Source organism: Dermacentor variabilis, chromosome 1 (assembly GCF_050947875.1).
Source record: "Dermacentor variabilis isolate Ectoservices chromosome 1, ASM5094787v1, whole genome shotgun sequence".
NCBI classification, from domain to species: domain Eukaryota; kingdom Metazoa; phylum Arthropoda; class Arachnida; order Ixodida; family Ixodidae; genus Dermacentor; species Dermacentor variabilis.
In genome coordinates, this window is record NC_134568.1 from 80475189 (window position 1) to 80503004 (window position 27816).

General features: G+C 49.8%; 1 long non-coding RNA gene across 6 annotated transcripts in view; it reads right to left on the bottom strand.

Annotated features, from left to right (window-relative positions):
- Positions 1–27816, bottom strand: part of LOC142579873 (uncharacterized) — a 205075-nt gene that overhangs the window by 57541 nt on the left and 119718 nt on the right. The window contains exon 4 of one of the 6 annotated variants that reach the window (XR_012827487.1): positions 19383–19453. The exons of 4 other annotated variants lie outside the window; for them this stretch is intronic. This is a non-coding gene — a long non-coding RNA (uncharacterized LOC142579873). Of the gene's footprint in view, positions 1–19382; positions 19454–27816 lie in introns of those variants that run through there. One more of the 6 variants, XR_012827486.1, reaches the window with a different exon arrangement.

Sequence of the window (27816 nt, forward strand, 5' to 3'; positions counted from 1 at the left end):
GAAAATAACAGCTTGCTGTACAAATCATGGCTGTGAAATCTGGTTGTTTCTATCGTTGATGAATAAATCAGCAATATAAAACATATCAGCGATATAAAAATATAGCAAAATATAGCACTGTTGGTGTTTTATATTTTTAGTCGCTGTGGCTGAGGGTGAGGCCTTCTGCTTTCTTTTCTCCTTTCTTTCTTTCTTTCTTTCTCTCTTTTGTGTCTGGGGTGTGTGTGTGTGTGAGAGACAGAACTCTTGCCACCCAACAACATATTATTTCTTCGTGCAACCAACACGCGAAAAGATGTCAGTAATTTTGGTGGCCTGCTGTAGAGCTCGCTTATTTGCGAATGTATTAAAAGAAATTAAATAAGAAGGGGGTAATGAAAGGAATCGAGTTGACACAGCGATTAAGGCAATTACTTCGCATTAAGTACGTAATTTGTGGACCTCTAAAAACAGAAGAAAAAGGAAAGGACGGCTAAGATGGCAGTACCCACGGCGAGAGAACGAAGGTGACACACAGCGCGCTACCGACGTTCGGTATAGCTGGCGCACATTCGCAAGACTGTTGCGGTCGTTACACGGCCTGCCGCAACGTAAATAAGCGATAGCGACACGGGGCGCACCGCACGGGTTCTCCGAGCCACGCGCTAAATCTATGTGTTCGTGTAATTAGCGGCGGCCCACCAGACGATTTCACCCGCCTTACGAGCGTTCGAGTTGCGCGCATTCGTGCGCCTGGCGGCCACTAGTGGAACTACTATCCGTCAATGTGAGCCTCGCGCGTTGGGAGGTCGACGAATGTGATCCTCGCTGAGAGGTAGGGGAGGGGGCCGCATCAAGAGTATAACATGCGCCGATATGCGCGGAACATTAAGGAAATGTCTGGGCAACAACACTGACGTCAGAAAAAAAAAAGTTGAGAGAGAGAGAGAGAAGTTAGACGAAGGAATAAATAAGAGGTTGCAGCTGTCCCGTAGCAGGACGCGTTCACGCATTTGGAAAGAAAATATTAGACGGCGTGAATAGCGGTGATTAGACAGACCCTCGCGCACTGTACGCTCTGCACCTAGAAGAACCGCAAACAAACAATTAGCGTAAAGCGACCTGCAGGCCTTTTGCAACATTGCGTCTCATCGCCTTCGTCATCGGTGCGCGACGGCTCGAACCCGACTCGTGCTCGGAGGGCCTTCGAGTCGGGGAGAGAAGAAAGAAAGAAGAGAGACTCACTAAACGACGACCGCGTAAGAAAATGAGAATGGGAAAGAAAGACGGGGAGGGGGGGGGGGGGAGCGCGATCGAAACAAGAAAACCAGAGACGACGGGCGGAGGAGCCGCGCGTTGCTGAGTCATTTCACGTACACAGCCAATTAGGCGCGATTCCCGTCGCGGCAAGCATTTAAACGGCATCATGCATTATGGATATCGATTAAATACAAACCTTCCCCGGCCGCGCTCGCCAGAGCAGACAGCATAACGTACAGCGTCTGGCTCGACTTGGGGGCCAAGACACGCCAAGGGCGCAACGGGAACGACTCGAGAGGAGAGAGAAAAAGAGAGAAAAGACATATTATGAAGAGGAGAGGGGCGTCTCGAAAGGTGGGGGAAGAACCGGGGACAAGCGGAGAAGGAACACGAACAGGGCACACGGCGCGTTCGAGGAGAATGATGTGGGAGACAGCGAAGCGATATAGCGACGGCATAAACTTCGCGCTGGCGTGCGGGCGAATAACGACGACCAGCCGGGAGAACGAATGAGGAGGAGGCCGCTAATTAAGCGACATGATTGAGTGCGCGTTTTGGGGCGCTGAAATTATTTAGGGGGACTGTGGCCAGCGTCGCTCCGCGAGCCGTTTTCTTGGTTAATGGCAAAGAAAACCTCCCCGCCATCCCCTCCACCTTCCATATTTTTCCCCCTTGGCAGTTGTGCCCGCGTATTCTCTCTATTTCTTTTTTGTTTTTCTTAAATTTCTCTTGTTCCTCTTCTTCGCGCTTTCCTTCGGCGTTCCTTTTCTGAGTCCGTGCATGCCTGTGGAACTCGAAAGCCTTGCAGCCTTTTGTATGCGGTAATCATGAGCCTATATCAAAATGTCAAGGAGTAACGGAAACGTCGCAAACGCATATTTCATTCTTTGCAAGTAGTTATTGCGAGCGCTATGCATATAGAATTCCCGACTGGAACCTTACTAAGGCTAGGAACTTAGGTTTATATTCAGGGCAGTGGCTGCTAACACCTCCGGTCACACGTACTTTTTCGACGACAGTTAAAGCGAATTGCCGCAGGATGTTCAAGGGCTATTAACGTGTGCAACTGCAAAACGGCGCATTACATTTGTCATCGATCTAGTTGCACGCGTTTTTGAAGGATGCCGTTTCGCATGGTTGATATGGAAGATACAGTCAATCCCTGTTAATTCGACCCTTTCGCGACGGCAAGATCTGGCCGAATTATCCGAAATGTGTAATTAACAAAAGCCAGCAAATTAAACCAATTCAAATAATTATTTTTTCTATTTTTTTATTACTTGAAGTAGTAGATAATCTCTTTTTGTTTGTTGCTCTTGAAGGGCGAGGCGAAGAGCGCCGACTCCTTGAGACATCGCCTAAGCCCGATGACGCGACACAAGACAAGCAGCAACGGAGTGCTTTACCGGCGGAAGAAGCATTGGCTACTAAAAAAATAACAATGAAGTTATACAAAACAGCTTCACGCCTAGGGACGCAGCCACATCGTCTGCTGAATTTCCTGTGTCTCCAAACTTACAGTAACCGCTGTGCGCCTGAGCGGGTCGGTGCAGATCGAATTAACCGAAGCAGCAAGCTTTCGAATTGCAACAAAACGAGCTTTGGTGCTTGGACCTTTGTTATTTCTAATAAACTATAATGACTTGCCCCTTCACGTATCCTGCCAAATTCGCACGTTTGCCGAAGATTGCGTGATTTATCAAATTATCAATAACATTTGCTACCAAGAAGCCCTTCGGGATGACCTTACTTATGTGCAGCAATAGTGTTATCGCTGGATGATGACACTAAACCCACGTAACTGTACATCTGTTTCCTTCACCCGTACTCGTAACGCCTTTCCCTGCTCTCATACAGTAGCTAATGTCCTCTTAGAAAAAAGCGACTCATTCAAGCACTTAGGCGTCACACTGTCATTACATCAACTTAACGTGGATCGCACATTTTCACATAATATCATCTGCAAATAAAACACTAGGATTCGCAAAGCGCAACTTGCTTCACGCTCACCAACACGTATAGTTGCTGACTAGCATCGCACTAATCGATCATACCGAAGCTATCGATAGAGTACGCGTCAGCCATATGGAAACCGCCTCATCTATATCTCAGAAACGCCCTCGAGTGTGTTGTTGTGGTCGCACCGTTGGCGCGAGTTGTTGGGAACTCGGCGCTGACGCCCGTTGTTGCACCCGGGTCGCAAGCCCCAAGGGTAGCGTTGGCCTGGCGGCCTGGGGTACAACTGGAAGCATCCGAAGGTCCCGGCAAAGCATGAGTCGACTGGTAACAACAAAACAACTTGTTTATTCTAACATCGCAAAGAGTTGGCGGTCAGGTTGACCGAAGTAGAGAGACGGGAGTGCACTTTACTCAACAGAAGAAATCGGAGCCCTCTTGGCGTCCGGGGGCAGCGGCTTTTATACTCTCGCAGTTGAGGGCAAGAAGGAAGCCCTCTATAGACGAGCACGTGACTGTGCCGCTTGGGCACAATGGGATAAGGTGGCGCAGCGACGTGTCGGCGCCACTCGGACCCCCCTTGCTTCACAGTTGTTGGGAGCTCCTCTCCCCGGCTGCCGCGCTTCGACAAGCCTGGGCACAATGGGAAGAGAAGGAGGAGCAGCCGTCGTGTCGGCGCCGCTCGGACCCCCTTGCTTCACAGTTGTTGGGAGCTCCTCTCCCCGGCTGCCGCGCTTCGACAAGCGTGGGCACCAATATGCACATACACTCACACACGCACATGAAGACACGTGGCATTGGAACATGCCTGGACGCGCTTGGCAGGGAGGCGTAGCGGCGGCGCCGAACGGGCCAAAATGTCTGCCGCTTTGAACGAAGCCCCGGCGTCCGTTGCATCCGCGCCGGCTAAACCGCGCGTCGTAGGCGAAACGTAACAGTGTTCAGAACCATGTGGTTAGGTTCATGCATTCCTGTTATTCATATCAAGTAAGTGTAACAGCCCTCAAAGCTGAATCGATTTTATCAAGCATTGATCTTCACTTCCACATTTCCACCTAAACTCTATTTCGCGAGTGTTTTTTGCAGCATCATTGTCCGCACAGGGTACATAGTGCACCTGCTCGCATTTTTGCGTTACTAAGATTCCTGCGGTCTACGGGCTTTCGCAATAGACTTCAAGAACGCCACCCACTGCCGCTCTATAATGTACATGGTTTGCTTGTGCACGTCTCCTCTCTCTCTCTCTCTCTCTCTCTCTATATATATATATATATATATATATATATATATATATATATATATCGCTCTCTCTCCTTCCTCTACCTTTCTCTTTTTATCTCCCTACTCCTTCCTCCCGTGCAGGGTAGTGAAACGGAACTGCCGCTGGTTAACCTCTCTGCCTTTCTATACAACCTTTTTTCTCTCTTTCTCGGCTCGCATTTATCACCACACCGGCCGTACCCTTATAATTGCTAGACCATGTGGCCATACTGCGACATTTTCTCGTGAAGCTGCAGAATTGAACGGCCTTTCCCACGACATCGCCGCGATCACCTGCTCTATTGATTTTTTGAGATTCATATAACTGACGCCTTGTCATCCAAAGCCACATGCCAAATTTTCTGTAATCCCACCCCTTATGGGATACGCCCAGGAGGGGTGTTTAAGGTAAACTGAATCGAACTTATCCGACTCGAGCAAGCCGCTTAAAAAATAAAACGTTTACCTTTTCTCGTATAGCTGAAATTTTGTTTTCTTAAACTCAATAAAAACGAAAGAAAAACAGTGTTCATGAATGTGAATATGGATGCGGACATCCTGTCGACTCGTTTGCAGCCCCACTGCATCCCTGTGCGAGATGAGAAACGCAAGCTAAAATGCGCATGCAGCGTTAAATGATGAGCTCCACGTATATAATGTGTTTGCTGTACGCGGCGTGGCATACAAGTCACACACAGAATCCGCATAAGCCCAGCGTACCGCTGGAACATCCTGTAAGAACGAAGTGACTCACTCAACTCCAAACTCGGCGGTTGTGCAAACCTCACAGGCCACATACCAATTTTTAAACAATTCATCACGGTGAAATGTGCGAAGGTCGCGGCGCTGGGCAGGGAAGCGCTGGTCTTTTACCCTCTTTATTTCTTCCATGTGTTTGAATCCGACCTGCTGGTACGATCTTTTGGGAACTCGGCGCTGACGCCCATGGTTGTACCTGGGTCGCAAGCCCCAAGGGTAGCGTTGGCCTGGCGGCCTGGGGTACAACTGGAAGCATCCGAAGGTCCCGGCAAAGCATGAGTCGACTGGTAACAACGAAACAACTTGTTTATTTTAACATCGCAAAGAGTTGGCGGTCAGGTTTGACCGAAGTAGAGAGACGGGAGAGCACTTCACTCGACAGAAGAAATCGGAGCCCTCCTTTTGGCGTCCGGGGGCAGCTGTTTTTATACTCTCGCAGTTGAGGGCAAGAAGGAACCCCTCAAAAGACGAGCACGTGAATGTACAATGGGCTAATGGTGACGCACACTGTCGTGGCGCTGCGCACGATCTCGTAGCACCCTGTCGTGGCGCTGCGCACGATCTCGTAGCACCCTGTCGTGGCGCTGCGCACGATCTCGTAGCACTCTGTCGTGGCGCTGCGCACGATCTCGTAGCACTCTGTCGTGGCGCTGCGCACGATCTCGTAGCACCCTGTCGTGGCGCTGCCGGTCGGACACAATGACTGTAATGAGAGGCTGGTCCCTGCTTTGGCATCGCCTGTTTCGGGCACAATGACTGGAACGAGATCCCTGCTTTGGCATCGCCTGTTTCGGGCCCAATAACTGGAATGAGATCCCTGCTTTGGCATCGCCTGTTTCGGGCACAATGACTGGAACGAGATCCCTGCTTTGGCATCGCCTGTTTCGGGCCCAATAACTGGAATGAGATCCCTGCTTTGGCATCGCCTGTTTCGGGCACAATGACTGGAATGCGAGGAGGATCCCTAGGCGGTCGCATCGCCGCAGACGCGCCTGGAAACACCTGGCGATGAGTGTTGCGGCGACGACGATCGGGCCAAAATGTCTGCCGCCCGCCGCAGTCGCGCCGGCAAAACCACGTGTCGCAGGCGAAACGCAACAGACCGCCCCGCCGGGGGAAGGAGATCCCGATTGTTGCGTTTCGCCTGCGACACGTGGTTTTGCCGGCGCGACGGCGGCGGGGCGGCGGACATTTTGGCCCGATCGTCGTCACCGCAACACTCATCGCCAGGTGTTTCCAGGCGCGTCTGCAGCGATGCGACCGCCTAGGGATTTCGTTCCAGTCATTGTGCCCGAAACAGGCGATGCCAAAGCAGGGACCATCTTCTCGTTACAGTCATTGTGTCCGACCGGCAGCGCCACGACAGTATGCTGCGCAGCGCCACGACAGTGTGCTGCGCAGCGCCACGACCAGGTGCTACGAGATCGTGCGCAGCGCCACGACATGGTGCTACGGCATCGCTACGACAGTGTGCGTCACCATTAGCCCATTGTACATTCACGTGCTCGTCTTTTGAGGGGTTCCTTCTTGCCCTCAACTGCGAGAGTATAAAAACAGCTGCCCCCGGACGCCAGTGGAGGGCTCCGATTTCTTCCGTTGAGTGAAGTGCTCTCCCGTCTCTCTACTTCGGTCAAACCTGACCGCCAACTCTTTGCGATGTTAAAATAAACAAGTTGTTTCGTTGTTACCTGTCGACTCATGCTTTGCCGGGACCTTCGGATGCTTGCAGTTGTACCCCAGGCCGCCAGGCCAACGCTACCCTTGGGGCTTGCGACCCAGGTACAACCACGGGCGTCAGCGCCGAGTTCCCATCCGATCGCTCCAGTGTCGCGATTCGAAATATCTGGTTGCCAGCGGTGAGATCGCCTACGACTTCAAACAACTGTCTGCCAGCGGCGAGATCACGACAACGGAGGCCAGCAGCAAAGAGATGCAGTTGACAGTATGCTGAGCAGCTCAACGACGATCCGGGAGCAGTGCAACGAGCCCTGTGTGACGACTGGTTGCCTGCAGCGGAACGACTGCGCGGAATTCCTGCCTGCGAGGTTTGGTGAGTGCGGGACTTTCTTCTTCTGAGCGTTGCCAGGCTTTTTGTTAGTGTCAGAAACAGAGCTGGTAATTGTGGTTGTCGTTGCTGCCGGGTTAGTTTGCGGCAAGACAATAGTAAGCAGTAGAGAAAGCAGCATTCAGAGCAGCCATGGATTTGAAGTCGTTGCGCAAACCGAAATTGTTGGAGCTTGCAAGAGAGTTGGGTCTGGATGTCTCAGACAAACTCAGAAAACCAGAACTGATAAAGGCTATTCTTGAGTTAGAGGCTGAGGATGACGAGCTGTCGGAATGCCTTGAGACTATTGAAGAGAGGGAGACTGCAAAAAGAGAAGAGCGCGAACGTAAAGAACAGAAAGAGCGAGAGCAACAAGAGAAAAAAGAAGAGCGTGACCGTCAACACGCTTTGGAAATGAAGCGTCTCGAGATAGAGATGGAACGCGCTCGTAATGGAAGTCAGGCACACGGTGCAGGAGAACGCGTATTGTTCAAAATGACTGACCTGATGCGGCCGTTTAAGCTTGGAGAGGACATTGGTTTGTTCCTGGTTAACTTTGAGCGAACGTGCGAGAAGCAGGGGTTCTCTCGGGAAACGTGGCCACAGCGCTTGCTCACTTTGTTACCCGGCGAGGCGGCCGACGTAGTCGCTCGCTTGGATAGAGAGGAAGCAGAGGATTTCGACAAAGTAAAATCGAGTCTGCTAAAAAAGTACCGGCTGTCTGCGGAAGCGTTCCGTCGGAAGTTTCGGGAAAATGAGAAAGGCAAAAGTGAGTCATATACAGAGTTTGCGTATAGGCTTATGTCGAACATGCAGGAGTGGCTCAAAGAAGAGAAAGCGTTTGGTGACCACGATAAAGTTCTGCAGTGTTTCGGGCTAGAACAGTTTTATAGTCGGTTACCGGAGAACGTGCGATACTGGGTCTTGGATAGGCCAGACGTGAGTACGGTGGCTAGAGCCGCTGAGCTAGCCGAGGAGTTTGTGACGCGTCGAGCTCGCGGAGCTAAGGACGGTCAAAAGGGTGAATTTGGCTCCAAGTCTGAGAGGCCAAGGTTCACGCCCATGAGATTAAAGGGGGACACGCGTAGTGCGGATGCGAGCGAAAGCAGTCCGACCAAACGTAAAGAGACGGCGGCAGCCAAACGCAGAAAGCGGTTCGAGATGAGGCGAGCGCGCTTGTGTTATACGTGCCAGAAGCCGGGTCACTTTTCGGCGCAGTGTCCGGAAACAACACCAAAAGTTGTGTTTTTTTCAATAGGCAGCACGGACGAGAACATGAAGCTTCTCGAGCCTTACATGCGAGACCTCCTCGTGAACGGGAAAGAGTGCCGAGTGCTTCGCGATTCCGCAGCTACGATGGATGTAGTTCACCCGTCTTACGTAGAACCCCATATGTTCACGGGCGAGTGCGCATGGATCAAGCAAGCCGTGGAAGCTCATAGCGTGTGTCTGCCGGTAGCAAAAGTGCTTATTGAAGGACCTTTCGGAGCGCTTGAGACGGAGGCGGCAGTGTCATCTATGCTGCCACCCCAGTACCCGTACCTATTTTCAAACAGGTCCGATCACCTCCTGCGCGAGAAGGGGCTTTTGTTTGGTGAAGCTAGTGTTCAGGCCTTAACCAGATCGAAGGTTCGGGAGCTCGCTGCAAAGGCGGTAGTTGCGGGGCCGACGTTATCAAACAACGAAAAAGGGTCAGAGGCGCAGCAAGCTGATATTCAGAGCACGCCCGAACAGAATAAAATTGAGTCTGTAGCGTTGAAGGCGCCAGATACTGGAGAGGAAAATCCCGACGCGGGAAAGTTAGAAGAGCTATCTACTGATTTGCTCATCGCGCCTACGTCAGACGGACTTGATAGGTTGCTAAAAGTCAGCCGGACGGCTTTGATAGCCGAGCAAAAAAAGGATGGCAGCCTGGAAAACGTGCGCTGCAATGTCAAAGAAGGTATCGCCAGGAAAACTGCGCGTTTTGTGGAAAGAGGTGGAGTCCTGTACCGGAAGTATCTAGACCGAAGAGGAGTGGAGTTCGATCAGCTGGTCGTGCCTCAATGCTATCGTCAGGATCTGTTGCGCTTGTCACATGGGGGTTCGTGGTCCGGACACCTAGGAGTTAAGAAAACTAAGGACCGTCTCTTGCAAGAGTACTATTGGCCAGGGTGTTTTCGGGACGCAGACCATTTCGTGAGGACATGTGACACTTGTCAGCGGGTGGGCAAACCAGGGGACAAATCGAGGGCGCCGTTGAAATTGGTACCTATCATTACGGAGCCTTTTAGACGGCTCGTTATTGATACAGTGGGACCTCTGCCGGTAACAGCCACGGGGTACAGACACATTTTGACTGTGATCTGCCCAGCGACAAAGTTCCCTGAAGCAGTGCCGCTTAAAGAACTCAGCTCAGTTGAGATAGTTAATGCACTACTGTCCATATTTGCGCGAGTTGGTTTTCCTGCAGAAATTCAATCAGATCAGGGCACAGTGTTTACTAGCGCTTTGACGACAACTTTTCTCGAAAGGTGTGGGGTAAAGCTGCTACACAGCTCAGTGTACCACCCACAGTCGAATTCCGTTGAGAAGCTCCACTCCGTCATGAAGCGCGTGTTGAGAGCCTTGTGTTTTGAACATCAAACTGACTGGGAGCTGTGTCTGCCTGGGGTGATGTTTGCTTTAAGGACCGCGCCGCATGCGGCTACGGGGTTTTCGCCAGCTGAACTGGTGTACGGTCGCTCGCTTCGATCTCCGCTTCGCATGCTTCGAGAATCATGGGAAGGTAGGGGCGACGACCCAGTCGTGGTGGAGTACGTGCTTAAGCTCCTCGAACGCTTAAGAAGGGCACAGGAGTTGTCAGGTGAAGCAATGACAAAGGCCCAGCAGAGGGCCAAGGTTTATTATGATCGGACAGCCAGGGCCCGTCGTTTTGAGGTTGGCGATGAGGTCATGATATTGCGCACATCGCTAAACAACAAACTAGACGTGCAGTGGGAGGGCCCAGCGCGAATTGTTCAGAAACTGTCGGACGTTAACTACGTGGTAAGTCTGCCAGGAAAGCGGAAAGCACAGCAAGTTTACCACTGTAATCTGCTCAAACCTTATAGACAAAGGGAAGCAGTGGTGTGCATGATGGTAAACGTTCCTGAAGAGCTTCCGGTCGAGCTTCCGGGACTAGGCTCAGTGACGAACAGGGAAGACACCGGTCAAGTCATTAGTGACCTTATCAGTAAAGCACCGCTGTCGCCTGAGCAGAAAACCGAACTACACCAGCTATTACAAGAGTTTCAAGGTCTGTTCTCTGAGAGGCCTGGTAGGACTTCTGTACTTACTCATGATATAGAACTTACCTCCACAGAGCCAGTACGATCCAAGGCGTATCGGGTGTCACCCCGCCAGAGCGATATTATGGAGGCTGAGGTAAAGAAAATGCTACAGCTCGGTGTTATTGAGGCAGGTGAGAGTGATTATACCTCCCCTTTGATTTTAGTTGAGGTACCGGGCAAGGAACCTCGTCCTTGCGTCGACTACCGCAGGCTTAATTCCATCACTAAGGATCAAATTTATCCGATCCCTAACATCGAGGAGCGCCTTGAGAAAGTTAGTAGCGCTCAGTTTATTTCCACCCTAGATCTTGTCAGGGGTTATTGGCAGGTTCCACTTACAGAAGAGGCTAGTAGGTATGCGGCGTTCATTTCACCAATGGGAACATTCCGTCCTAAAGTGTTGAGTTTTGGTTTGAAGAACGCGCCATACTGTTTTTCAAGTCTCATGGATAAAGTGTTGCGGGGACAGCAAGAATTCGCTTTACCGTATCTAGACGACGTAGCGATATTCTCCGCATCCTGGTCTGAGCATATGACACACTTGCGGGCAGTGCTAACCCGCCTGCGCGAAGCAGGCTTGACAGTAAAGGCTCCTAAGTGCCAGTTAGCACAGGCCGAGGTTGTCTACCTCGGTCACGTGATTGGTCAGGGTCGTCGCCGCCCCTCTGAAATAAAAGTGGCCGCTGTGCGAGACTTTCCGCAACCGCGCACAAAGACCGATATTCGGTCGTTCTTAGGTGTCGCCGGCTACTATCAGAGGTACATCCCTAGGTACTCTGATATCGCGGCTCCCCTGACGGATGCTCTAAGAAAGACAGAGCCTCAAACAGTCGTCTGGGACGAGACAAAGGAAAGAGCTTTTAGCGCCCTAAAGAGTGCCCTAACAAGCCAGCCTGTGCTACGATCGCCAGACTATTCCAAAGGGTTCGTTGTTCAGTGCGATGCTAGTGAGCGAGGCATGGGCGTTGTACTGTGCCAACGGGAAAATGGAGAAGTAGAACACCCCGTCCTGTATGCTAGTCGTAAGCTGACCAGTCGTGAGCAGGCGTATAGCGCCACCGAGAAAGAGTGTGCATGTCTCGTGTGGGCCGTTCAGAAATTGTCATGCTATCTAGCCGGCTCGAGGTTTATCATTGAGACGGATCACTGCCCTCTCCAATGGCTGCAGACCATCTCTCCCAAAAATGGCCGCCTCCTGCGCTGGAGCCTCGCTTTACAACAATATTCCTTTGAGGTGCGTTACAAAAAGGGGAGTCTCAACGGTAACGCCGATGGCTTAAGTCGAAGCCCCTAACGTAGGAATCAGCCTCAAAATTGTTTGTTACTGATGTTTTTCTTCCTGAGGCAGGATTTTTTTTAACATATTGCTTTTGTTTAGTGTTTCAAAGTGATGATATGCTTTCTAGTGCAATTTTTCAATTTGTGGACGCGTTCTGAGTGATGCTAGACTACTGTAAGGAACTAGGCAGTGGTATAAAAAGGGGAAAGAGCCTGGCAGGGCTTAGTGAGGGTTGTGCCGTGCTTGCTGACTGAGCGGTTGAGTTTTCAGCGTAGTTCTAACGCTTGACGGGAACGAGAACAAAAATGTGAACTCTCCCGAAGTCACTTTGCAGTGTCCCGTGCGAACCTGAACGAGAGAACGAGGCCTTCTCTGTGCGCTGCGCTCAAGAAACGTCAAGGGACGCCCGACTTCGGTTATGAGCATCATCGAGCGACATCCCTCCGGACAGCGGATGCAGTCCCCTGTCCATCGGGATCTCCTTTCCCCGGCGGGGCGGTCTGTTGCGTTTCGCCTGCGACACGTGGTTTTGCCGGCGCGACGGCGGCGGGGCGGCGGACATTTTGGCCCGATCGTCGTCACCGCAACACTCATCGCCAGGTGTTTCCAGGCGCGTCTGCAGCGATGCGACCGCCTAGGGATTTCGTTCCAGTCATTGTGCCCGAAACAGGCGATGCCAAAGCAGGGATCTCATTCCAGTTATTGGGCCCGAAACAGGCGATGCCAAAGCAGGGATCTCGTTCCAGTCATTGTGCCCGAAACAGGCGATGCCAAAGCAGGGACCATCTTCTCGTTACAGTCATTGTGTCCGACCGGCAGCGCCACGACAGTATGCTGCGCAGCGCCACGACAGTGTGCTGCGCAGCGCCACGACCAGGTGCTACGAGATCGTGCGCAGCGCCACGACATGGTGCTACGGCATCGCTACGACAGTGTGCGTCACCATTAGCCCATTGTACATTCACGTGCTCGTCTTTTGAGGGGTTCCTTCTTGCCCTCAACTGCGAGAGTATAAAAACAGCTGCCCCCGGACGCCAGTGGAGGGCTCCGATTTCTTCCGTTGAGTGAAGTGCTCTCCCGTCTCTCTACTTCGGTCAAACCTGACCGCCAACTCTTTGCGATGTTAAAATAAACAAGTTGTTTCGTTGTTACCTGTCGACTCATGCTTTGCCGGGACCTTCGGATGCTTGCAGTTGTACCCCAGGCCGCCAGGCCAACGCTACCCTTGGGGCTTGCGACCCAGGTACAACCACGGGCGTCAGCGCCGAGTTCCCATCCGATCGCTCCAGTGTCGCGATTCGAAATACGATGGACAGGGGACTGCATCCGCTGTCCGGAGGGATGTCGCTCGATGATGCTCATAACCGAAGTCGGGCGTCCCTTGACGTTTCTTGAGCGCAGCGCACAGAGAAGGCCTCGTTCTCTCGTTCAGGTTCGCACGGGACACTGCAAAGTGACTTCGGGAGAGTTCACATTTTTGTTCTCGTTCCCGGCAAGCGTTAGAACTACGCTGAAAACTCAACCGCTCAGTCAGCAAGCACGGCACAACCCTCACTAAGCCCTGCCAGGCTCTTTCCCCTTTTTAGACCACTGCCTAGTTCCTTACAGTAGTCTAGCATCACTCAGAACGCGTCCACAAATTGAAAAATTGCACTAGAAAGCATATCATCACTTTGAAACACTAAACAAAAGCAATATGTTAAAAAAAAATCCTGCCTCAGGAAGAAAAACATCAGTAACAAACAATTTTGAGGCTGATTCCTACGTTAGGGGCTTCGACTTAAGCCATCGGCGTTACCGTTGAGACTCCCCTTTTTGTAACGCACCTCAAAGGAATATTGTTGTAAAGCGAGGCTCCAGCGCAGGAGGCGGCCATTTTTGGGAGAGATGGTCTGCAGCCATTGGAGAGGGCAGTGATCCGTCTCAATGATAAACCTCGAGCCGGCTAGATAGCATGACAATTTCTGAACGGCCCACACGAGACATGCACACTCTTTCTCGGTGGCGCTATACGCCTGCTCACGACTGGTCAGCTTACGACTAGCATACAGGACGGGGTGTTCTACTTCTCCATTTTCCCGTTGGCACAGTACAACGCCCATGCCTCGCTCACTAGCATCGCACTGAACAATGAACCCTTTTGTATAGTCTGGCGATCGTAGCACAGGCTGGCTTGTTAGGGCACTCTTTAGGGCGCTAAAAGCTCTTTCCTTGGTCTCGTCCCAGACGACTGTTTGAGGCTCTGTTTTTCTTAGAGCATCCGTCAGGGGAGCCGCGATATCAGAGTACCTAGGGATGTACCTCTGATAGTAGCCGGCGACACCCAAGAACGACCGAATATCGGTCTTGGTGCGCGGTTGCGGAAAGTCTCGCACAGCGGCCACTTTTATTTCAGAGGGGCGGCGACGACCCTGACCAATCACGTGACCGAGGTAGACAACCTCGGCCTGTGCTAACTGGCACTTAGGAGCCTTTACTGTCAAGCCTGCTTCGCGCAGGCGGGTTAGCACTGCCCGCAAGTGTGTCATATGCTCAGACCAGGATGCGGAGAATATCGCTACGTCGTCTAGATACGGTAAAGCGAATTCTTGCTGTCCCCGCAACACTTTATCCATGAGGCTTGAAAAACAGTATGGCGCGTTCTTCAAACCAAAACTCAACACTTTAGGACGGAATGTTCCCATTGGTGAAATGAACGCCGCATACCTACTAGCCTCTTCTGTAAGTGGAACCTGCCAATAACCCCTGACAAGATCTAGGGTGGAAATAAACTGAGCGCTACTAACTTTCTCAAGGCGCTCCTCGATGTTAGGGATCGGATAAATTTGATCCTTAGTGATGGAATTAAGCCTGCGGTAGTCGACGCAAGGACGAGGTTCCTTGCCCGGTACCTCAACTAAAATCAAAGGGGAGGTATAATCACTCTCACCTGCCTCAATAACACCGAGCTGTAGCATTTTCTTTACCTCAGCCTCCATAATATCGCTCTGGCGGGGTGACACCCGATACGCCTTGGATCGTACTGGCTCTGGGGAGGTAAGTTCTATATCATGAGTAAGTACCGAAGTCCTACCAGGCCTCTCAGAGAACAGACCTTGAAACTCTTGTAATAGCTGGTGTAGTTCGGTTTTCTGCTCAGGCGACAGCGGTGCTTTACTGATAAGGTCACTAATGACTTGACCGGTGTCTTCCCTGTTCGTCACTGAGCCTAGTCCCGGAAGCTCGACTGGAAGCTCTTCAGGAACGTTTATCATCATGCACACCACTGCTTCCCGTTGTCTATAAGGTTTGAGCAGATTACAGTGGTAAACTTGCTGTGCTTTCCGCTTTCCTGGCAGACTTACCACGTAGTTAACTTCCGACAGTTTCTGAACAATTCGTGCTGGGCCCTCCCACTGCACGTCTAGTTTGTTGTTTAGCGATGTGCGCAATATCATGACCTCATCGCCAACCTCAAAACGACGGGCCCTGGCTGTCCGATCATAATAAACCTTGGCCCTCTGCTGGGCCTTTGCCATTGCTTCACCTGACAACTCCTGTGCCCTTCTTAAGCGTTCGAGGAGCTTAAGTACGTACTCCACCACGACTGGGTCGTCGCCCCTACCTTCCCATGATTCTCGAAGCATGCGAAGCGGAGATCGAAGCGAGCGACCGTACACCAGTTCAGCTGGCGAAAACCCCGTAGCCGCATGCGGCGCGGTCCTTAAAGCAAACATCACCCCAGGCAGACACAGCTCCCAGTCAGTTTGATGTTCAAAACACAAGGCTCTCAACACGCGCTTCATGACGGAGTGGAGCTTCTCAACGGAATTCGACTGTGGGTGGTACACTGAGCTGTGTAACAGCTTTACCCCACACCTTTCGAGAAAAGTTGTCGTCAAAGCGCTAGTAAACACTGTGCCCTGATCTGATTGGATTTCCGCAGGAAAACCAACTCGCGCAAATATGGACAGTAGTGCATTAACTATCTCAACTGAGCTGAGTTCTTTAAGCGGCACTGCTTCAGGGAACTTTGTCGCTGGGCAGATCACAGTCAAAATGTGTCTGTACCCCGTGGCTGTTACCGGCAGAGGTCCCACTGTATCAATAACGAGCCGTCTAAAAGGCTCCGTTATGATAGGTACCAATTTCAACGGCGCCCTCGATTTGTCCCCTGGTTTGCCCACCCGCTGACAAGTGTCACATGTCCTCACGAAATGGTCTGCGTCCCGAAAACACCCTGGCCAATAGTACTCTTGCAAGAGACGGTCCTTAGTTTTCTTAACTCCTAGGTGTCCGGACCACGAACCCCCGTGTGACAAGCGCAACAGATCCTGACGATAGCATTGAGGCACGACCAGCTGATCGAACTCCACTCCTCTGCGGTCTAGATACTTCCGGTACAGGACTCCACCTCTTTCCACAAAACGCGCAGTTTTCCTGGCGATACCTTCTTTGACATTGCAGCGCACGTTTTCCAGGCTGCCATCCTTTTTTTGCTCGGCTATCAAAGCCGTCCGGCTGACTTTTAGCAACCTATCAAGTCCGTCTGACGTAGGCGCGATGAGCAAATCAGTAGATAGCTCTTCTAACTTTCCCGCGTCGGGCGTTTCCTCTCCAGTATCTGGCGCCTTTAACGTTACAGACTCAAGTTTATTCAGTTCGGGCGTGCTCGGAATATCAGCTTGCTGCGCCTCTGACCCTTTTTCGTTGTTTGATAACGTCGGCCCCGCAACTACCGCCTTTGCAGCGAGCTCCCGAACCTTCGATCTGGTTAAGGCCTGAACACTAGCTTCACCAAACAAAAGCCCCTTCTCGCGCAGGAGGTGATCGGACCTGTTTGAAAATAGGTACGGGTACTGGGGTGGCAGCATAGATGACACTGCGGCCTCCGTCTCAAGCGCTCCGAAAGGTCCTTCAATAAGCACTTTTGCTACCGGCAGACACACGCTATGAGCTTCCACGGCTTGCTTGATCCATGCGCACTCGCCCGTGAACATATGGGGTTCTACGTAAGATGGGTGAACTACATCCATCGTAGCTGCGGAATCGCGAAGCACTCGGCACTCTTTCCCGTTCACGAGGAGGTCTCGCATGTAAGGCTCGAGAAGCTTCATGTTCTCGTCCGTGCTGCCTATTGAAAAAAACACAACTTTTGGTGTTGTTTCCGGACACTGCGCCGAAAAGTGACCCGGCTTCTGGCACGTATAACAAACGCCCGCTCGCCTCATCTCGAACCGCTTTCTGCGTTCGGCTTCGGCTGCCGTCTCTTTACGTTTGGTCGGATTGCTTTCACTCGCATCCTCACTACGCGTGTCCCCCTTAAATCTCATGGGCGTGAACCTTGGCCTCTCAGACTTGGAGCCAAATTCACCCTTTTGACCGTCCTTAGCTCCGCGAGCTCGACGCGTCACAAACTCCTCGGCTAGCTCAGCGGCTCTAGCCACCGTACTCACGTCTGGCCTATCCAAGACCCAGTATCGCACGTTCTCCGGTAACCGACTATAAAACTGTTCTAGCCCGAAGCACTGCAGAACTTTATCGTGGTCACCAAACGCTTTCTCTTCTTTGAGCCACTCCTGCATGTTCGACATAAGCCTATACGCAAACTCTGTATATGACTCACTTCTGCCTTTCTCATTTTCCCGAAACATCCGACGGAACGCCTCCGCAGACAGCCGGTACTTTTTTAGCAGACTCGATTTTACTTTGTCGAAATCCTCTGCTTCCTCTCTATCCAAGCGAGCGACTACGTCGGCCGCCTCGCCGGGTAACAAAGTGAGCAAGCGCTGTGGCCACGTTTCCCGAGAGAACCCCTGCTTCTCGCACGTTCGCTCAAAGTTAACCAGGAACAAACCAATGTCCTCTCCAAGCTTAAACGGCCGCATCAGGTCAGTCATCTTGAACAATACGCGTTCTCCTGCACCGTGTGCCTGACTTCCATTACGAGCGCGTTCCATTTCTACCTCAAGACGCTTCATTTCCAAAGCGTGTTGACGGTCACGCTCTTGTTGCTCTCGCTCTTTCTGTTCTTTACGTTCACGCTCTTCTTTTTCTTTTGCAGTCTCCCTCTCTTCAATAGTCTCAAGGCATTCCGACAGCTCGTCATCCTCAGCTTCTAACTCAAGAATAGCCTTTAGCAGTTCTGGTTTTCTGAGTTTGTCTGAGACATCCAGACCCAACTCTCTTGCAAGCTCCAACAATTTCGGTTTGCGCAACGACTTCAAATCCATGGCTGCTCTGAATGCTGCTTTCTCTACTGCTTACTATTGTCTTGCCGCAAACTAACCCGGCAGCAACGACAACCACAATTACCAGCTCTGTTTCTGACACTAACAAAAAGCCTGGCAAAGCTCAGAAGAAGAAAGTCCCGCACTCACCAAACCTCGCAGGCAGGAATTCCGCGCAGTCGTTCCGCTGCAGGCAACCAGTCGTCACACAGGGCTCGTTGCACTGCTCCCGGATCGTCGTTGAGCTGCTCAGCATACAGTCAACTGCATCTCTTTGCTGCTGGCCTCCGTTGTCGCGATCTCGCCGCTGGCAGACCGTTGTTTGAAGTCGTAGGCGATCTCACCGCTGCCAACCAGATGTTTGAATCCGACCTGCTGGTACGATCTTTTGGGAACTCGGCGCTGACGCCCATGGTTGTACCTGGGTCGCAAGCCCCAAGGGTAGCGTTGGCCTGGCGGCCTGGGGTACAACTGGAAGCATCCGAAGGTCCCGGCAAAGCATGAGTCGACTGGTAACAACGAAACAACTTGTTTATTTTAACATCGCAAAGAGTTGGCGGTCAGGTTTGACCGAAGTAGAGAGACGGGAGAGCACTTCACTCGACAGAAGAAATCGGAGCCCTCCTTTTGGCGTCCGGGGGCAGCTGTTTTTATACTCTCGCAGTTGAGGGCAAGAAGGAACCCCTCAAAAGACGAGCACGTGAATGTACAATGGGCTAATGGTGACGCACACTGTCGTGGCGCTGCGCACGATCTCGTAGCACCCTGTCGTGGCGCTGCGCACGATCTCGTAGCACCCTGTCGTGGCGCTGCGCACGATCTCGTAGCACTCTGTCGTGGCGCTGCGCACGATCTCGTAGCACTCTGTCGTGGCGCTGCGCACGATCTCGTAGCACCCTGTCGTGGCGCTGCCGGTCGGACACAATGACTGTAATGAGAGGCTGGTCCCTGCTTTGGCATCGCCTGTTTCGGGCACAATGACTGGAACGAGATCCCTGCTTTGGCATCGCCTGTTTCGGGCCCAATAACTGGAATGAGATCCCTGCTTTGGCATCGCCTGTTTCGGGCACAATGACTGGAACGAGATCCCTGCTTTGGCATCGCCTGTTTCGGGCCCAATAACTGGAATGAGATCCCTGCTTTGGCATCGCCTGTTTCGGGCACAATGACTGGAATGCGAGGAGGATCCCTAGGCGGTCGCATCGCCGCAGACGCGCCTGGAAACACCTGGCGATGAGTGTTGCGGCGACGACGATCGGGCCAAAATGTCTGCCGCCCGCCGCAGTCGCGCCGGCAAAACCACGTGTCGCAGGCGAAACGCAACACATGTCATCGTCCCTGGTGCGCAGTATGTACTGGTTGAATCAGCTAAGGCCGACAGAAGTTCTGGATCAGGCTGTCGAAAGAGATAAACAAGCCATTTTTATCGGCAACGCTATATTCACGGGAACAGACTTGAGGAACTAGTGTGATACTCCAAAATGGCATATACCATTTAAACAACGCTCACTAAACAACTTCTCAAATAAAACCGCTATTGCACACGTAATTACAAAACGGCCATCATCCACAGCTTAACGCATTCATGTTCGAGTTGGTGGTGATTCATGTTTTCGAAAGTGACAGCGCTAGACGGACAAGGGCTTTGCCAAAGAAGAATACGACACTGGCGTTCATCCACAACTATAGATTAACATGAGACTAATACCATGCAGTTTGGCACCTCCAAGTCCTTAAATATTACAACCCTAAGCCTCATAGGCACTAAGTTGACAATTTACACAGCACAGTTGTGTCTTTACCAGTAGAGACGTTGGAGGCAGAGGCCTTGCCTATATATAGCCCGGACTGCAAGTATACTCACGGGTGCGCGCCTACCGGACCTCGCGCGCGACGACATTGAGCATCCTCACTAGAGCGTACTAAAATATGAACCATAATTATCTCGAAATATGCATGCCAGACCACTTGTCTCGAAATTGACCAGCTGCAGTCTCAAGTAATGCTTTACAGAATCCTCTTCAATTAATTTATATTGGTGGCGAAGGTGGCGAGTCATTGGCCGACCACCTTCGCTAATCATACGTCCAACATCATGATTGGCTGGCATTTTCTGTGGCAAGCAATTCTAGCGTAAGAGCGTTCTTGTGAATATGGGTCCAGAATCCCTCCAGACGAAACCTGCTTTCAGCTATCCGTCGGTCAAGGCGGCAAAAGAGCACACCGGCCTGCACCACGCCACAGCCGCGATACTGCTGCGGTCGTGTCGAATCCTCTTGCAAGCGAGACGCTCTCCGTGGTCTGTGTCGGTCACGTGGCTTCGACCGCGTAGCGACGTCTACGCACGACAACCGCTCCGATCACAGAGCCAGCACGCGTCAATGTGAACGGGACTAACGTGAAGAACCGACATGGGGAAGTTTGATAAGGTGATAGATTTCTTAAAGAGTTTTTAGTCTTCAATAAAGTGCCGTATTTTGATTTGAGCTACTCTAGAAACCACGCTTTGCAAACCTAATTCATGCTCCAACTTTCACGTAGGCGTCGGCATCACCGTAAGCAGTTTTTTTTTTTTCGTGTAGGAAAGAAATAATTAGCAGGAAGCGTAACGTTACAAAATTAAAGCCATAAAGAGTCGGCCCAACGCGTTATCATATCACGGTAAAATTTAATGTCTTCAACCACCGCGCTAGCCGTGCTGAGGGCACCCCTCTTCGGAAAAGACAGCGGGTGCGGTGGCAACGTCCGATTGCCGTAAACGCACGTTGGAACGAAGACGACAAATGTTGCAATACATGGCAGAAGCTGCACAAAGAACGCCAGGAGAAAATGTGCATGCAATGGATGGCAAGACACTCCGAACAAGTGCGCATCGATCAAAACTATCCTGTAAACAAGCACACTCGGCCAATTCCGTCGAACGCGGCGTCACGCGCTGGACAACTTTTTTTTTTTTTCAGGGAGCCAAAGCGAAGGGGATGACTTGCGAAGGCTGACTGCATGACGTAATGCTGCCTCGCGTAGTTCATTTCTTTCCTTCATTATTAGTTCTATTTTTCCTCGTTCATCTTCCCGGCTGGCTTCTTTTGTACGCCATCGAACGTGTAAGGCAAGTTTCGGGTCGCTCTCTATAGGGACATTTAGGTTCATTCTACATGCGTTTGTAATTATTTCTTGTGCGTAGTCTGATGTAATATTTAGTTATCTGCTTAGTTCGTCATGTTTCACTATTACCGTTTGACCTATTGCTGCAAAATCAGGTGATCGGGCTATTCAATGTCGCTAACGACGAACAAGCGACAACGAAGAACGTGCTGTACTGCATTTTTACAAAATCATTTATTGAAAAACACTGTCACTGTTGCCAACGCATCCCTATCTGAAGAGAAGCCGACATTTGGCATTTTCTCCTTTGAATCGCCTCGACTGCTGTTTTGCACTTCCCGACTTCACACTCATCACCTTGGCAGAATTTTAAGAGGTCACGGAAAACAGATATGAAAGTCGAGGGAACGTCTGTTGACGATGGGAGCCGTACCCGCAATTTCCGCATGACGCCTGCATTTCCCTACCAACTGAGCTACCCCGACGCGTTTCCTTCCGTTCACTTTCTTGACGAGTCATTCGCATGTATGTGTAATCTAGCCTGGGAGCGTTAGCCAGCTCCCCTCGCGACCATGGCGGCGAATATTCGTTATTTTCGGAAATTGTTCTATTCGTTCCGTAGGCGTCACTTAGTATACGTGGTCTTAGCAGGCAACTGGCCTCAAAGCCATCGTTTGTTACCTTAATGCATCAAGGCTGCCGTTCCCAGGGCTTTGCCACACGTGCATGTAATTACGTATCCAAGAAACCGGACGGAAGGACATCCCTGTTCGTAGATAAATTCGTATAGAGCACCATTCGCCTTGTGCGAAGGCTCTGGGTTCGATTCCCACCGGCGGCGAATTTGTCTGTCCAACAACTTCCCGTTCCCTAATCCTTTACTACAAATATAAAAATTACAGCAAACTCACATCTCTTATTTATTCGACCGCTAAATTATAACGAAATTGTTGGTTGGCTGCATAAGGCTGTTATTTCACACAGAAAATGGTCGATACGGTCAGCTCCGCTTCTTATTCTTCTCAATTATATACATCTGCGAGGGACGTTTAGAAAGTTTAATCGTTTTTTTTTTTAAGGGAGTATGGTCCAACAAGCGAAACAAACAATCGCCATAAGAACCCACGCCCGTTGCTGGTTCAACGACGGGAGGAGCGTCAGCGGAGGAGGAATGGCGCATGCGCAGAGCGACGAAGACGAGAGGATAGCAGCAGGCCAGCGTGCCCGAGGTTATTTGAGTACACATCACGATGGCAGACAGACGTGCGCTGACAGCGTTGTCGCCAATGGAAGTGCGTGCTGTTATCCGGTATGGATGGGCACGTGGGATCAGTGTGTCCGTCATCAATCAACGCCTACAGATCGTGTATTGTGAAGAGGTCATGTCTCAGACTTGCATCGCAGGGCACCTAGTTTTACCAGAGTAGTTTCTAAAAGCTGATCGCACGTTACGACAAATGTCTCAATGTCGGTGGTGACTGTGTGAAAAATTATGAAAAAATAGTGCAAGGTGTATAGTTATGATGCCATGGTGTATATTTCTTTTTTGGCAATAAAGTTTACTTTCGGAACGTCCCTCATATACAATACAAAAGTGTGCAAAAGCGCATTGGACAATATCCCTTTGAGCACTCGCCGTCATATTATTAGCAACGCGTAACCAACCAGTCCTCCACAAAGCTTCCGTATACCAAGAATGCATCACTAGCAAACGCTAGCCATCAACCTGTATCTCCGTAAATACGCACGCATCATTTAATGATGACTGGAGAAGTTAGCCGAGCAAGAGGCTTGGAATCCTAATGCTTGGCATGCTAATAAATGACAAGGCTCGAAATAAATAGGAACGCACACGCACACACACATCCATATGCACTTGCACACAAGCTCGTCAATGTAGACAACAGTGAGAACCATGAAAGTAAAGTGGAAGGAAAGCGGAGCTATGCGGAACCGGCAATGAATAAATGTTTTCAATAGCTGTACCTTATATATATATATATATATATATATATATATATATATATATATATATATATATATATATATATATATATATATATATATCAAGGTTTCTTGAAAGTTCAGCATCTGGACCCGACGTAACAGTGCAGACACATCTGTACAGCACTGTAATGTACTGTGGTACTGTGCTCCGAGAAAGGCTGGTCCACCAGCCGAAATCGTGAAGTAAACACGTCTTACTTCCAAAACGTTCGTCGTCTCTTTCCTGTATATATATATATATATATATATATATATATATATATATATATATACGACACTACAAAGCCAGCAGGCAATGAAGTCAAGGAAAGCGTAAGGGTAATTGCCGGCGGTTCAAATTGAAATGTAGAAAATAATGAAAAGAGGAAAATGAAAAAAGATAACATGCACACACACACACACACACACACACACACACACACACACACACACACACACACACACACACACACACACACATACATATATATATATATATATATATATATATATATATATATATATATATCCCAATAAAGAAAGGCGTCAGGCAGGGAGATACGATCTCTCCAATGCTATTCACAGCGTGTTTACAGGTGGTATTCAGAGACCTAGATTGGGAAGAATTGGGGATAAGAATTAATGGAGAATACCTTAGTAACTTGCGATTCGCTGATGATGTTGCCTTGCTTAGTAACTCAGGGGACCAACTGCATTGCATGCTCCCTGACCTGGACAGGCAAAGCCGAAGGGTGGGTCTAAAAATTAATCTGCAGAAAACTAAAGTAATGTTTAACAGGCTCGGAAGAGAACAGAAGTTTACGATAGGTAGCGAGGCACTGGAAGTGGTAAGGGAATACATCTACTTAGGACAGGTAGCGACTGCGGATCCGGATCATGAGACTGAAATAATCAGAAGAATAAGAATGGGCTGGGGTGCGTTTGGCAGGCATTCTCAGATCATGAACAGCAGGTTGCCATTATCCCTCAAGAGAAAAGTTTATAACAGCTGTGTCTTACCAGTACTCACGTATGGGGCAGAAACCTGGAGGCTTACGAAAAGGGTTCTACTTAAATTGAGGACGACACAACGAGCTATGGAAAGAAGGATGATAGGTGTAACGTTAAGGGATAAGAAAAGAGTAGATTGGGTGAGGGAACAAACGCGAGTTAATGATATCTTAGTTGAAATCAAGAAAAAGAAATGGGCATGGGCAGGACACGTAATGAGGAGGGAAGATAACCGATGGTCATTAAGAGTTACGGAATGGATTCCAAGGGAAGGGAAGCGTATCAGAGGGCGGCAGAACGTTAGGTGGGCGGATGAGATTAAGAAGTTTGCAGGGACAAGATGGCCACAATTAGTACATGACCGGGGTAGTTGGAGAAGTATGGGAGAGGCCTTTGCCCTGCAGTGGGCGTAACCAGGCTGATAATATATATATCGCTCAGCAATCACTCAGACCAACAATATAGGTACAGCTATTGTTGGCCGATGTTGGAGTCGCCCCTCCGGCAGAAACGGTGACGCTCACGTTTTTCTTGCTGCTTTTTGCAGGCACATGGCACCTCAGCTTTGAAGCAGTCTTTCGGCGACGTCGTTTCACGTACATCCACTAGGAGTTCACCCTTTTGGTCTGGGATGTTCGTTGATGGATCAGCGAATGGAACTTCGTCTGCTGCTCGCGAGGAAGACTCGACGAGCATAGCCGCTGACTTCGACCGACGTACCGTACCGATCAAGGAACACTGGTGCAGTGATCGCCTTATCGTCAGTCTACAAATACCGGGATCTATACCATTACTTCATGTCAGGAGCTTGTTGGTGAGGAGTTAAAGACCGGGAGGTTGAAGGAAGAGTAACGGACCTATTTACATATATACATGCAGTTAAGGAACAAGCATATTTACAGGAATATAGGGTACTCATATATACAGGATTACGGGGCACTGATAGTTGCAGGAATAAGGGACAGTATTTTATTACCATACCTTCTGTAACTACAGCGAACAGATTGAAAATGACATTTCCAGAAATGTCACATCTTTGGGGAGGCACGTGCACTCCATGTTCAGCTCTGTATACGGTGGAATGAGCACCACATATTCTTTGTCAGCTTACCTTTAGACTAGTTGGTGACGTCTATAGGCTCGCTATGTCACAGGGAGGCCTCGTCTGTACGATCACTAAGCGCTTAAAGTCAAGACTGTAATGTGGTTGAGATGGCGTTTTAACCACCATGTTCAAATCGTATAACAGACCGTGCTTTTTCCTTTACCCATGTGAATATTTAATGCAGCTATTCGCCTCTAGTGCGTGGCGTCGTCTCGCATGTGACGTCAGCTGAGTGACTCCGCCGCCGCTTCGCGAGCGCTCCTGCGACAGTTGAAACTCCTAACATCCAGCCTGCCGGCCTCCCCTGCTCCAAGTTTGGAGCACGTGAAACGTAATATGAGTACTAGACTGAAGGAAGTATTTTGGGATTCTATAGTATATGCATAACTGGGATCCATCGAGCTGAGAAAAGCTACGGAAGATTGCTGCTCCTGCAATGTAGAGAACAACTCACGTTTGCTGTAATGTTGATTGCGATTAAAAACACACAGAAATACCGCGTTGTTTTTCCGCATCTTACAAATCTGACCGTGTAAGTGAAACTTTTCTCAAGTTCTCATTTGCAAATGCATTACACGACCAGTAGGGCATATTTGCTACGAATGAACTTGTCTTACGATCTTGTTCTCCAGAATAGCAGATTTAAGGCAGTTATGAAACATCTGTAATCTAAGGTTGCCAGCGAAAAACAAAGGAGGAAAAAAGACAAACTTATGTAGCCCTGTGCTGCAGTGCTCACTTGCAGCGCGTGACCACTGTGCACATGACTCACCGTGTGCTATGAGCGACACTGCACGAAAAACTCAGCTAAGCCTCTATACGTTACTCGGGTCAGAATATGCAAGAAACAAGTAATACTAGTTACTCACCATAGTCGGGACGCAGACTTCTTTCTTTGCTCCTGCATTCCATAGAGTTTCATACAATAATTACTAGAGGGAAATCTGGCGTTGCGATGGTTCAGCTACCATGGGAATGATGGGAGCTACATGGATTTGTCTGATCTTCGTACTTGTAGATTCAGACGTTCTTGTGGCTTTTGTTTATTATGCTTTATTTGTCTTCATTGTCCCAAATTTCAAAGCGAGCTGTACTTTTCTAACTGCAGAATACTCCGCGAACACTCACAATCGCTACTAAGCGCAGCGGCTCAACTTGTCGAGATGGCGAAATTGAAACGCGCCGGCTTGCCCGCAAGAAATTCATAAGGGAGTTCTATGTCGCACATCGATGCATGCGTCCATGGCGTAATGGTTTCGATATCGGGCCTCTGTGCTATAGAGGCCCTGTGTTCGAATCCTGCCGTCGGGCAATTTTAATATTGCTTATTTAATTATTTATTACGCAGTACGTTGTTGAAAATGACGAATTTACAATATCGCGGAGCTGTGTTTGAAACCAGAAGGACGAAGCTTAGGTAAATCCATGTATTTCCCATAATTCCTGTGCTGGCTGAACCCACCCCCATCGCAGCTCCCGTAGACACTAGCGCTGGATTTCCCTCTAGCAATTGTAATAAGAAACTCAATGCTGCCATCGGTAACGCGCACAGTTCGCGAGCGAGATTTGTCCAATGTTGCGAGCGGTCGCATTCATGATAAGAAATCGGGGAAAAAGCCCGAAGAATTGCATGTGCATGCCATGTATTGTTTTAAATATATTTTTGTGTAAACGCGTCATCTGGACTTTAAAATTAAGTACTAAACACCAAAACCGCCCTAAAGATGGATCCTTGTGCGTTGTGTTCACCAAAAAAGAACATGCGTTTTCTCCCCACTGAATGTGGAGTATTGCGACTTACTTCAAATGTTACTGAAGAAACAGAACAATTAGGAGCATTATGTTCACCTAAATTAATAGTAACTTTCGCAACGCAAAATGATTATGACATTCCTTAGCAAGAAGATGCTATTAACAATGTTTGACGATCGCAAAACCTCATAGAACTAGTGCTCTAAGGTAAACAATTCCTAATAAAATGTTTTATGTGTGTGCGTGTGTGTGAGTGTGAGTGCGCGCGCGCGTACGTGTGCGCATGCGTGCGCGCGTGCGTGCGTGCATGCGTGCGTGTGTGCGTGTGTGTGTGTGTGTGTGTGTTTGTGTGTGTGTGTATGTGTGTGAACAATAGCTTTAATTATGCAGCCCTAAGTGAGTAGAATTATGCGCGAAATGCGTATATTGTGTTTAACAACGGTGCGGCATTGTCTATGCGTAGTTTTTTGCTCTGGAAGCCCAAGAGCTTGCTTTGTTTCCAAAGTTTTGTATACTGTACTTTAGCGAATTAGGCTTGATGTTTTGCGACGGAGTCACAAGATCGTGGTTGGGGTCCCTGGCCCCGCAATAGCTACCGTGTTATGGACAGCAGATAAAAAGGTTCGACTTTCGTTCTCATAACAATACTGAATTTAAAAAAAAAACGGCATTAAAAAAATTAAGAGCACCATGTACGCCTGCAGGTAGACATTGAGAACGGGAGCAAACGTATGGAAGCGCAATAATTACATTTGAAGCGTCGCAGACGTAAAAGGCGCGTCCGCTTGCTTGCGTCTCCG